General features: G+C 40.5%; 1 protein-coding gene and 1 pseudogene across 3 annotated transcripts in view; both read right to left on the bottom strand.

Annotated features, from left to right (window-relative positions):
• Window positions 1-12,423, bottom strand: part of kazna (kazrin, periplakin interacting protein a) — a 230,353-nt gene that overhangs the window by 38,199 nt on the left and 179,731 nt on the right. The window lies entirely within an intron of this gene.
• On the bottom strand, window positions 10,819-10,994 carry LOC148369873 (U2 spliceosomal RNA; annotated as a pseudogene).

Raw genomic sequence — 12,423 nt, 5'->3', positions numbered from 1 at the left:
TCGACCCGCCCCTTATTCCCCGAATTACTGCCGTCCTTATCCAACAACTTGTCACATCCCGCATGGATTACCGCAACTCTTTTCTGATTGACTTCCTCATTAGAAAGACTCCAGCTTCTTTTGAACTCCGCTGTACGTATCATCACTTACATGGACCACATTATTTTAGTTTCACAACAACTCCATTGTCTCCCAGTCCGTTTCCTTATTTAAATTAAATGCTCATTTACACTTTAATTGCCTTAAAAAACCTACCCACTCCTTATCTTTCGGACTTTTTCATAACTGCCATCCCACGTTCTCAGAGATCATCATCTGCACATCTTTTCAACTCCCTCTTTTTTGCCTGGGTATTATGGGAGAGAGAGATTTTAGCCGCTTTGGTGACCTTGACTGTCATGAAAGGCGCCTTCAAATTAAATTAACGTAAATTCCGGACTAAAGGCCCTGACTTTTGTCACAAGCTTTCAACCCTGCGGCTTATGCAATGCTGCGGCTAATTCATTCATTATTTCTAACAGGTGCCAGGGGGCCCCGATGAGTAAAGGTGAGAGTGAGACAGGTGGAATATATGTGTCAAGGAAGATGCAAGTTTAATGTGACTTTGTGCTAAGTGCATAAATACAATTAGCATGAACAGACCCTCGTCGCAGAAAAGGTGTCAATTGAAAGCGGAGGGCTAACTCCCATTTTGGGAATAATTCTACAAGTCTGTTTATTTGTAAACAGAAATAATGTGGCAAAACGAAGCAACGTCCAATGAAACAGAAATGTCTCCGGCAGATTTCTATTAATCAGTCGGCTCTATTGCGTGTTTTAGAGTCAATAATTTACATGGTTGAATTCTATGGATTGTAATGAAGCCATTTTCACGGACATTCAAATAAGTCAAAGATAGCCTGGGGACGTGATTGCTGAGTTTCGCCGGCGTTTTAGTTCTTTGGTATCTTGTTTCAGACGGATTGTGATGCTTCTCTGATGAGTATGTCTTGAATCCCAAGAGGGTAAACTTTCCAATGATAAGCGGCATGACGTATTTCAGTGACTTATGACATCGTATAGACCAGTGATTTTCAACCACTGTGAGAGATCATCAGGTGTGCCGTGAGAAATTATCCAATGTCACTTTTTAAAATTTTATAAAAATTTATGAATCATTTTTTGCAAATATTATGTCATTGTCAAGTGTCTGTGATGTAAAGAACTGGGGTATTATTAATTATATTGTAATTAAACATACTGTTCAGTGTCATTTTACAACATTTTTGGTGAGTGGTGTGCCGCGAATTTTTTCTAATGTAAAAAAAAAAAAAGTGCCCGGGCTCAAAAGAGGTTGTCAAGTATTTGTTTATCAAAAGTCCAGTAGCCCTCCGGAGGAACGTTAGGGACTCAATATCCCGTATATTAAAAAAAACTGTTTCAGTGTACCGTCTTTCTTTGTAAATGTTTCATGTTTCAATGGGGTATATGTGGCTTATAGTTAGGTGCGGCTTATGCACGTTTAAAAAAGTTATTTTCCTTTGAAAAATGTACTGGGAGTGGCTTATAAACAGGGGCGCTCTATAGTCTGTAATTTACGGTAAGTAGAAGATTTGTTGTTTGTTTGTCTGGCACAGTTGGAAGCGGTGACAAAAATAGTAAGATCAGCCAAAAGATTCTCAAAAGCAATGTATTTGCACGTGATTTCAGGCGACAAATGGCCCAAATGGATGTTAATGGCATCTGATCTTTGTCAGCACATTTAGCATCAAACTGAATTGTGCGTTGGCTGTGATTTGTCTCTGCTTTCATTCCATCTGACCATCGTAAACAGGCTAATCCCTATTGGAATTTTAGTTCGCTCAAAGAGTAAATTTAATCTACATCGTTTATGTAAATACCTGACAAAGCTGAGCACTTGCACAAGAGCGTGAAGGCATTCCTACTCAAGTTATGACTGTGAATGCTGTCTTTTCATGCTTGTATGGTTTTAGTAACACGCTTCCAACAGTATAGCAACAGCTTTGGTTCCAAAAGATCAGCATGTCTGAGATATGAAATATGTCATCCTTTTCTCCCACATCAGACATAAAAGTATGTCAAGTGTTTTAGAAATCATTAAAAGCAAAAACCTATTCATCTTTATATAGCTTGCAAACTTTTAAGACCGGCATCATCGAGAAAAAAATGGCAGTTGTACTTTCTCATGTGAAGTATTATTTTTATAATTCTATTTATACTTGATTGCTAGTCAAATAAGGTATGCAACATTTTCTGGAAAGTCAGGGGATGTCATCATGGGAATATAAAATTAAAGATATTAAATGGTCATATTTATTCAGTGTTATGCGCTTTTTCATTTATCTTCAGAATTTTAGGAGTTTTCCTAAATTACGTTATCAATATTATCAATACATTTACTGTGCTGAGTGTCTGCAGATGCAGAGTGGGGCAAGTCATTATTTTTCACCATGACAATGGGTGATAGTGAGACCAAAGATTATAATTAGGTGCACTTCCCAACCACAAACAATCCAATTAGGGATTGAACTAGCAAGATAACAGCAAGTAAAGCCATCAAGTATTTTTATTTTTATTGTCACAGGGCAGCACGGCGACGCAGTGGTTAGAACGTGTGCGGCATGAGGTCGAACCTTCTGTGTGGAGTTTGCATTTTCTCCCCGTGCTTGCGTGGGTTTCCTCCGGGCACTCCGGTTTCCTCCCACATTCCAAATACATGCATGTCAGGTTAATTGGCTGGTCTGAATTGTCCCTAGGTGTGAATGAGCGAGCGAGTTGTCTGTCTATGTGTGCCATGCGACTGGCTGGCAACCAGTTCTGGGTCTCCCCTGCCCACTGCCCGAAGATAGCTGGGATGAGCTCCAGCACCCCCGCGACCCTAGTGAGGATAAGCGGTGCAAATAATGAATGGATGGTTGGATGTTACAGGGACTTTTTTTCTATTGATGCTATTTTTTTAGTAAAATACTGTTTAGTATAACCCCCCAAAAAGATTTTGGAAAGCTAAAGCAACTTACAATCTTTTGTCACAAAGGCCAGTCCATTTAAGGTGGACAAAATTGGACTGGGGTGGTTTGAGATTGGAGTTACAAAGTTGATAGCGGATGACACGCTGTGCTAGCCTCCCCGCTTTGGTAGTGCTTCATCTGTGCACAAAGTGCAAACACGCTAACTGCCATGACGTGATGGAGCAGCGGGCACCAACATGAGGCCTCCAGAGATGACTTGGATGCAGTCCTGACTCATTATGTTTGCGTAGACTTAATTAGTACAATGTGCTATCGTGCACGCTCCTATGGTGACGAATAGAGTTACATGTTAACATATCCATGCCTACAAGAGGGACTTGTAACCCCTGTGCTGCCAGACAGAGGGAAGTAACGCTACAGTACTAGTTTGATAAGTGGTCAAATTAAAAGAAGAAACACCAGAGTCAAAATTAAATTGAGCACAATTTTGCGATACAATGAAGAATGGACAAGACAATAAACAAACTTTAACATCATTTGCAGTAAAAGAACACTATTATTTCGTTTAAGGCAGGAGTTAAGAACATATGGCTCACAAACCATTTATGGCTCGGATATAAAACAGAGCATGAATGCCAAGAAGGTTAATCAAATAGGCAAACAAAACACAATTCTCATCTTCTTTAATTCAGGGAATCCCAAATCCATGGATGTCGCTAGTTTCTCAAAGTTCAGAAGTCCGCAGTCAAGACCGAAGGAATAATACAATTCCCACCAGGACCTTGGTGTGAAGCTAAATGAGGAATGAGGACTTTGTGGGATATTTGGTCTGGGTAGCTTGCCGCCCAAGTCAGAGATTTCCAATCGTCCAGAGAATCGGGGATTTTTTCCAGGAGGGTCAAAACTCCACTATATTGTGTTTTTCATTCATATCACACCGTCACCGGGTGGAGTCAAAAACGAAGAAAATGAGAGATTTGATTTTCCAATTCCAAACGATGTCTTGTAAACGATTGAGACATTTTTGTAATTAAGGGCTATATAAATACATGTGACTTGACTTGATTGCTAATATAAACACAGGTTTTGTCTGTCGTCTATGCTTGTGTTAAGCTATAAAGACATGCTATTAGTTTTTAATATTATGTCATTAATGTTTTTTTAATTTATTTAGAAAACTGTACTGAATCAGGGAATAACACATCATTGATTGCAAATCAAAATACTTTTACTTCATTTGATAGCTTAATAATATGATCAAATATTTACTACAATTTGTTTCTTGGCAAAATTTTTTATCAAATTATTGAAATTTTGAATAATTATTTTTCTTTTTCAACTTGCATTTTAAAGGGAGTTACAGACTATAATGGCAGTGCATATTAATGCTATGCACCAATAACATAATGTCATGATTGCAGATTCGTTGGCCCCAATAGCCTTGAGCGCTGATTGGTTCATGGACTCTTTTTAACCCCCCGGCTTCCAAAAGGAAGCGAATAGACCGTCCTGCGAACCTACGCTTTTGCTAGGCAAGCACTGTACCCTTCGACAATCTCCTGCTCTGTTTTCTCCTGCCTGTTACTTGTGGCCGACCTGTTTCTGGACCCGTTTTTGCCCTGCTCTTCCGTCCCGGGCATCGACCTGTTTTGCCCTGTTTTCTGCCTGATACTTGTTGCCGACCTTTTTTCTGGACTCGTTACCGCCCTTGCTCCCCTGTCCCGGCTATCGACCAGCTTTCCTGCCTGCCACGACTATCCTCGCTCGACACGGAAGTGCCACTTCTGCGTTCCTGCCAACGGCTACCCGTGTCCGACGATCATCGGATCGTGGAAGCAAGCGCTGGTCTCGTTTTCAATAAAACTGAGTTAAACGAACGCTATTGGGTCCTGTCTCTGTTTCTGGCTTGTGACACATAAAGATGGATGAGATAACATTGTTTTGCAAAAAAAAATATATATAAATAAATAAATAAAACAATCTTTCATTATATGGTTAAATGAAATTCAACTCCTCTTTTTTGACAAACTAAGTTGCAGGGACAATATATCAAACTGGCTTTTATACTTTGTATTCGTTTTCACAGCTTTTCACCCTTTCCTTTGATATTCACTTATAGGGGTTTGCTGAGCCCACATTTACTCCAATGCACCAATGTGGGACCAAATTATTTATTTTCAAGGCAACAACAGAATTCATTAACACTTATCAGCCATGACAAGTTCTATCCTGAGTCAATTTCAAAGGCTTCCTCAAGGGAATATATTAAACGGTGATGTATCACTTCGTAGGGGGATGGGTTACTGGCAATGATGTTTTTCCTAACATTTAGTTATGTCCCATCTGTTATGGTGTACTCATGAGAAATACATTTCTCTGTAATGCCATGGATGGCCTTCAGGAGCAATTATATAGCACTTGCAAAACAATATATATTATATACATACATACATACATACATATATATATATATATATATATATATATATATATATATATATATATATATACATATATACATATACATATATACATGTATATATATATATATATATATATATATATATATATATATATATATATATATATATATATATATATATATATATATATATATATATATATATGTATATATATACATGTATATATATACATATGTGTAAATATATTGTCTGTTTTCTATTTTTTTACCTTCCATTACCGCATTGACTGGAGCAATGGACAAATGCAACTCTGTATTCCGTTGTTGGAGATCACTTACCTGTTGGTGAACGAATTATATATTATTCAAATTCGTAGTACCAAAGCAATCCACCAAGACAAAGACTATAACCACAGAAGAAAACAGTTCTACATTTGAAAGGGAAAATAGCAGATTAAGAAAACAGCCAAATGTTTAAGTAATCTATATGAGTGAAGGTGCCTGATATTTGTCCTCTATATAATCCATAAAGAAGATTTGTGTACAAAATCCAAAGCCCAAACTGGAAGGCGCTGATAGCAGAGGTGTGCACGATTTCAGAAAGCGGCTGTTAAAAATGGGATTAGCGAGTCAATTCTCATGAGAACAACAATCTCTTGTCGCTGGAGGGAACCAAAATGGTCACAGTTGATGAGAGAAATCGTTAAGATTTTGTATGACTGGAGATAATAAAAAAACATTTGGCAATACCATATTTTCCAGATGAAAAGACGCCCCACCCATTATAAGGCGCACCCCCCCCCCAAAACTAGTCTTCTGTCATATAGTTTTCATACAGAAGGCACCCCAGACTATAAAGATACTGAGCCACTGAATTTATTTGTGTATAACTGTTGGACTCTTTTTACACAGTACATAATGGTGCAATGATTAATGATTAGTCGAAAAGTATCGACGTTTAAATTTTCAAATCATTGTTTTCCAACGGAAATCGTACCGGGATCGCATCCATAAAGTCGCCAACACATTTCCCCACTAGACCAGGGGTCTCTAACCTTCTTCAAGCCGAGAGCTACCTTATATCGCAAATTGCACCCAGTTTGAAGTGCTATCTTCAGATCTGGCCCACGGGCACTAGGGTGCTTCTTAAGCACAGCTTAGGTGCCCGCGGGCACCACATTGGAGGCCCTTGGATTAGACAAACAGTGGCTCAGACAACATACAAAAAAGTCAAGTCAAGTCAAGTCATTTTTATTTGTATAGCCCTTAATCACAAATAGTCTCAAAGGGCTTCACAAGTTATTACATATAAGAAGTTTAGGTTATTCGTATGCTATAGAGTAGAAGTGAATTTTAAGCTTAGATTTAAACATTTCCACTGAGGTTGCAGATCGGATCTCAGGGGGAAGAGCATTCCACAACACCGGTGCCCGGATGGAGAACGCTCTCGAAGCAGCGGAACACTTCTTGGCTCTTGGGATCACCAGGAGACCGGCGCTCTCTGAACGAAGGCTTCGGGCCGGGACATAGGGGGAAATCAGATCTGAAAGATATGGGGGGGAAAGTCCATGTATGATTTTGTATAGTAATAGGAGAACCTTAAAATTGCATCTTAGGCTAACAGGGAGCCAATGCAGGTTAGCCAAAATTAGGGTGATGTGATCGTACTTTTTTGTCCTAGTTAAAAGCCTCGCCTCAGCATTTTGTACCAGCTGAAGACTCTTGAGTCTGGTCATCGGAAGACCGAAAAGTAGTGCATTACAGTAATCGAGACGGGAGGTAACAAACGCGTGAATTATGATTTCCGCATCCGACTGAGAAAGTATAGGACAAATTTTAGCAATGTTACGGAGATGGAAGAAAGCGGTTCTAGTAATTTTCTTCACATGTGTTTGAAAGGACAGATCGGTGTCAAAAATGACACCTAAAGTTTGAGTGAGTCGCTCTGTGTGATGTGGCAATTATCGATGTTCACAGCGGTTTTAGAGAATAAGTCACGGGACTTAGATGGACCAATAACTAACATTTCAGTCTTTTCAGAGTTAAGACGCAGTAAATTGAGTGACATCCACTCTTTTATCTCGGTGAGGCAGGCCTCCAATCTTCCACAGTTTAGTGTGGCAGATTCCTCCATCGGGAGATAGAGTTGAGTGTCATCTGCGTAGCAATGAAAACTGATATTATACTTGCGAATAATATCACCTAGTGGAAGCATATAAATGCTGAAGAGAAGGGGGCCAAGCACTGAACCCTGCGGAACACCACAGGTAACACTAAAGGGCTCAGATGTCAATTCGCCATATTTAACGCAGTGTGTCCTATCTGAGAGGTAGGATCTTAACCATAAGAGGACGTTTCCTGAGAGACCAATCCATCTTTCCAACCGTTCTAGCAAGATATTATGGTCCACTGTGTCAAATGCAGCAATAAGGTCCAGCAGCAGCAAAAGTGATGATGCGCCAGAGTCCATTGCCTGTAGGAGATCATTGGTTACCTTAATCAGAGCTGTTTCAGTAGAGCGGTTAGCCCTGAATCTTGATTGCATTGATTCAAAGAGATTGTTCTCGGACATGAAGTCATTCAGCTGCTGTGCCACTACTTTTTCAAGTATTTTAGAAAGAAACGGTAGGTTTGACACAGGTCTATAATTACATAAGTTTTCTGGATCAAGGTTGGGTTATCACAGTGTGGGTTTAATGACGGCGGACTTAAAAGCCGCTGGAACTACACCTGAGGAGAGTGATATGTTTAAAATATTTAGAACTGAAGGTGCAAGAACGCCAAAGAGACCTTTAATAAGTGAACCTGGAAGCGGGTCAAACTGGCAAGTCGTCGGTTTGGCCGTATTCACCATCTGTTTAAGATTGTCGAGTGACAGTTCACTAAAACGGGACAAAATCCCTGGACAGCCACCTTGTCGTGCATCTATAGATTTGAGTGCTTTAGTATGTGTTGAATTAATACTGTCTATAGCGATTTCTTCCTGTATGCTTTGGATCTTCTTAGTAAAGAAGACCATTATGTCGTGGGCAGAATGAGTGGAGCTATCTGGGATAGTCTGTTGCCTTGTAAGCGATGCTACAGTGTCGAAAAGGACCTTGGGATTGTTCTTTTGTGACGCAATCACCTTCGAAAGGTAGGCTGATTTTGCAGAGGCCAGGGCCGCTTTATACTTCAACAAACTATCACACCAGATTTGATGGAAAACCTCAAGCTTGGTAGCGCGCCATTTTCTTTCAGATTTCCTGCATTATCGTTTAAGGGATCTAGTTTCATCATTAAACCAAGGCGTGCGTCTTTTAGGTCATGATTTAAGCCGGATGGGCGCTACTGAATCCAGGGCACTAGCCAGGGTAGCATTGAATTCATTTATGAGTGATTCGATAGAGCCTATGTAGGAAGGAAAGGACGCAACTGCTCCTGGAAGAATATCGGAGAGCTCAGAAACTGTGCCCGTACTTATATTGCGTCCATTGAACCCTTCAGTTTTTTTGGTACTACATTTAGCTAGCACCTCAAATGTAACTAAATAATGATCCGAGATAACTGTAGTACACGGTAACACCGTCATGTTTGAAGTTGAAACTCCTCGAGTCAGAACCAAGTCGACCGTGTTTCCATCTTTATGGGTTGGCAAATCAACCAGTTGATTAAAAACAAATGCATCAATTAGAGACTGAAACGCAACAGTGGGTGAATTGAGTGGGGAGTTCATATGAATGTTAAAGTCCCCCATAATTATAACTTTGTCTGCATAGGTTACTAGTTCAGACAAAAGTTCAGCAAATTCGTCTAAGAAAGTTGTGTATGGTCCTGGTGCGAGATAGATAGTTATTACATAAATTGACAATGAAGAGGACCTCATAACAAGAGCCTCGAACGACTTGTGATTATTAGAGGTACGAGGAGTAAATTTGAGCGTTTTTTTCAGAAATGAGCGCGACACTGCCACCCTTTTTCAAAGAACGTGCTACATGGCTGTTAACATAGTCTGGTGCCGAAGCATTATTTAGTGGTAAAAACTCATCCGGGCGTAACCAAGTCTCACAGAGACCGAAACAGTTAAGTTTATAATCGCGAATAGTATTATCTACAAGTAAAGCTTTAGGAGCAAGCGATCTAACATTCAAAAGACCACATTTTAGCTTTGAATCATTTAACTTAGCTGTAGTCTTTGTAGAGATCGTCACAAGATGTCGCCGTTCGTGTGCGTTGGGCTTCAGGCGTCGGTTGACTCGCAGAATCGACGAAGAAATGATGGTTGGATTAGACAGATCTTCATGTCGTTGCTCCTTCAACTTCACACGCTTCCCTGCACGACATCCCTGCTTCTGTTTTCTGTCTTTGCGCCGTCGTCGTTTTCGATTTTTCTTTTTCTTCGGTGGAGCGGGAAAGCAGGGCGAACCAGAGTCCCTTTGGAGCTCATTCGGGATGTCATGGGTGGTATAGAAAGTGCCCGAAAAGTCGAAATTTAGACGCCCACCCAGTCGGATGAGCTCCTCCGGGCTGTAGGTCTTATTGGCCACGCATGTATCCAAAAAGGAAAGCAAGAAGACAGTGGTAAATAGTAGGATAGCCGGATAGCAACTAGCCGCAACGTAAACACGCGCCGCCATGTTGGAAACCGGAACCGAAGTCTAAAAGCATTAGACCATATGTCATTATCACTTTATTTCATTCATGGTGACAGAAACCATGATTTGCATAGTATATTCTAATAGGTTAAACCAGGGGATCTCCAACGTGGTGTCTGTGTACACCAGGCTGCCCCCTAGGGACAGCTGAGATGGCTGCGGACCTGTTTTGAAAATAGCGTACTAGTGCTGGGCCATTGTGATTTTCTAGTAAAATATCTTTTTTAGTGGTTGAGTGAATCTATTTGACCCCTACTTGCAATAATTAACCTAGTAATAATCGAGTAAAAAACAGCAATAACATGATAATTTTTTATTATAGAAAAGCATATCAAAGTGTCCTGTGCACTAATTCGTAATAAAAAGTAGCTCTCAGCTGGCACCGTCATTTTTACCAATGGAGGTCTAGTGGTAAAGTGTTGGCAACCTCAGTGCCATGACCCAAATTTGAACACGGTTGCATACAATGTTTTCACAACATTGATTTCAATGACAATGAAGAAAATTAAATTCACTTTAATTCAATTGTAAGGTATTTTGTTGAAAGACTGTAATATCTATCTCTGTCTTCCTCAACATTATTGAAGCATAGGTGAAGAAGTGGAGAGACTGTTTAACTTATGAGAATGGGGTTTTGGGGTTTTTAAGGGTTATTGTTCTATCTTCGTTATTCATTATCCATTTTCCGTTTTCAGTCAGTTCATAATACGCTACAAAGCCTAGGAGCCGGGACACTTACTCTCAGCCAAAAGGCCAAGCTAAGGTCCTAGCCCTAAAGCCTTGCTGCGATCATTGCGAATGCACCGTTCCCGGAGGTACTGCAATACCGGGCCGATGCGTGGAGTGGACAGAGCAAGCTCTTATTCCATCTCCGGATTGCAAAAATCAAAGTCAAAAACTATAGAAATGATCCGAGGTTTGGCTTCACAATTAGTACACTAGACCAGAACCACAGTTGACTGTTGCAATCCAGTGTCTCTGGCACCGTGTGTGAAGATAGCATGATAATAAAATACGCTCTAAATCCTTTTCACATGTAATCTATACCACTGGTGGTCTCGTACCATAAAATATGTGTCAAACTGACCTCGGAGGTTTCGAATACCCCACGCTCATATTGCATCAGAAAACATTACCATAAGCATGGAACAGCTCAAGCCAAAAAAATATCTGCGATGGGTTGGCCACAGCATCCATGCCTGGCTACTGTCTCCCACGCCAAGCCTTCATGGGCAACCGACCGCGTCAAAGCAAGCTGCCGGTGTCTAGAAACGGCACTACAAGGACTATACAAAATAACTCCTAAAGCGCTGCAACATCAACTCTGGCAACCTCGAGAACCTAGCAGCAAAGCAGACCATCCTGGAGACACCTGCATGAAATCAACTGATGTAATAAACAACATTTTTGCTCAAAGGAGGATGGCAAGACGCGCACAGCCAGTTTGGCCAGCAGAAATCAACCTGCTTCAAACATAAGTGCATGCCTGCTCCATCTGTGGGAGTGTGTGTGGCTCTAAACTCCTTCCATGCCACGTGATGTGGAATCAACGTCAGAAACTCTGACCCTAAAACCTCCCATTCGGAGAAGGCGTTGTCATCGATTATGATGGACTAAGAAGATGGAGGTCTAGTGGTAAAGTTTCGACCTTCACTGTCACGACAAAGATTATCATCGATTCCTCAATTTTGCTCAAATTCGGAATTACACTGTACAATCTTGTGTAGTAACGCACACCTATAAAAACTGTATGCATTTTTCATCTTATCCACAGTATGCTGCGATATATAAAAAGCACAAGGTCATAAGGCGCAGTTAGACATTTATGCCCAATTTGAGGTTTTAAGGTCCGAAAAATACGCTAATAGTTATTCTAGTTCCTTTGTTTTTGTCATCATTTTTATCAATTAATTGAGGAAAAACAAACCTCACACCATATGCCTTCATCCAACAATGTGGATTACTGCATGACCGGTTCGGCCTCATCAGTCACTCGGTAGATCAAGAGATGGACATGGCAGCGTTTGACAAGGCACGCCTTGGAGCGAGACCGTTTCATGCTTGAAAGCTTGCAGCAATGACGACTGAACTTGAGAGAGCGCGCTTCAAGTGACACTCGACTTGACTTTGAGCAGACAAGTGATCAGAGGAAAGATAGGCTGTAATCTTCGCATTCCACAACAATCCCAGAGTGTTGGCCCCACAGCGGTCGATGCTATCATTTTTAATGTGTGCAACCCGTTTTGCTGGAGATCAATATCATAGAGAAGGGCTCGTAAATCTATTTGGAATTTTGAGAAACTAAGGAAAAATAAAGTATGACTTGCTTTTATTCCTTCCCAGCTATTTCCTTGTCATTCTGACCTTAGTTAGTGTTCTATAGGAGGTATAGATTTTT

The sequence above is a fragment of the Urocampus carinirostris genome, chromosome 3 (genome assembly GCF_059441175.1).
Source record: "Urocampus carinirostris isolate Australia breed hairy pipefish chromosome 3, RoL_Ucar_1.0, whole genome shotgun sequence".
Classification (NCBI taxonomy): domain Eukaryota; kingdom Metazoa; phylum Chordata; class Actinopteri; order Syngnathiformes; family Syngnathidae; genus Urocampus; species Urocampus carinirostris.
This window is presented reverse-complemented; position numbering and strand designations above follow the sequence as displayed.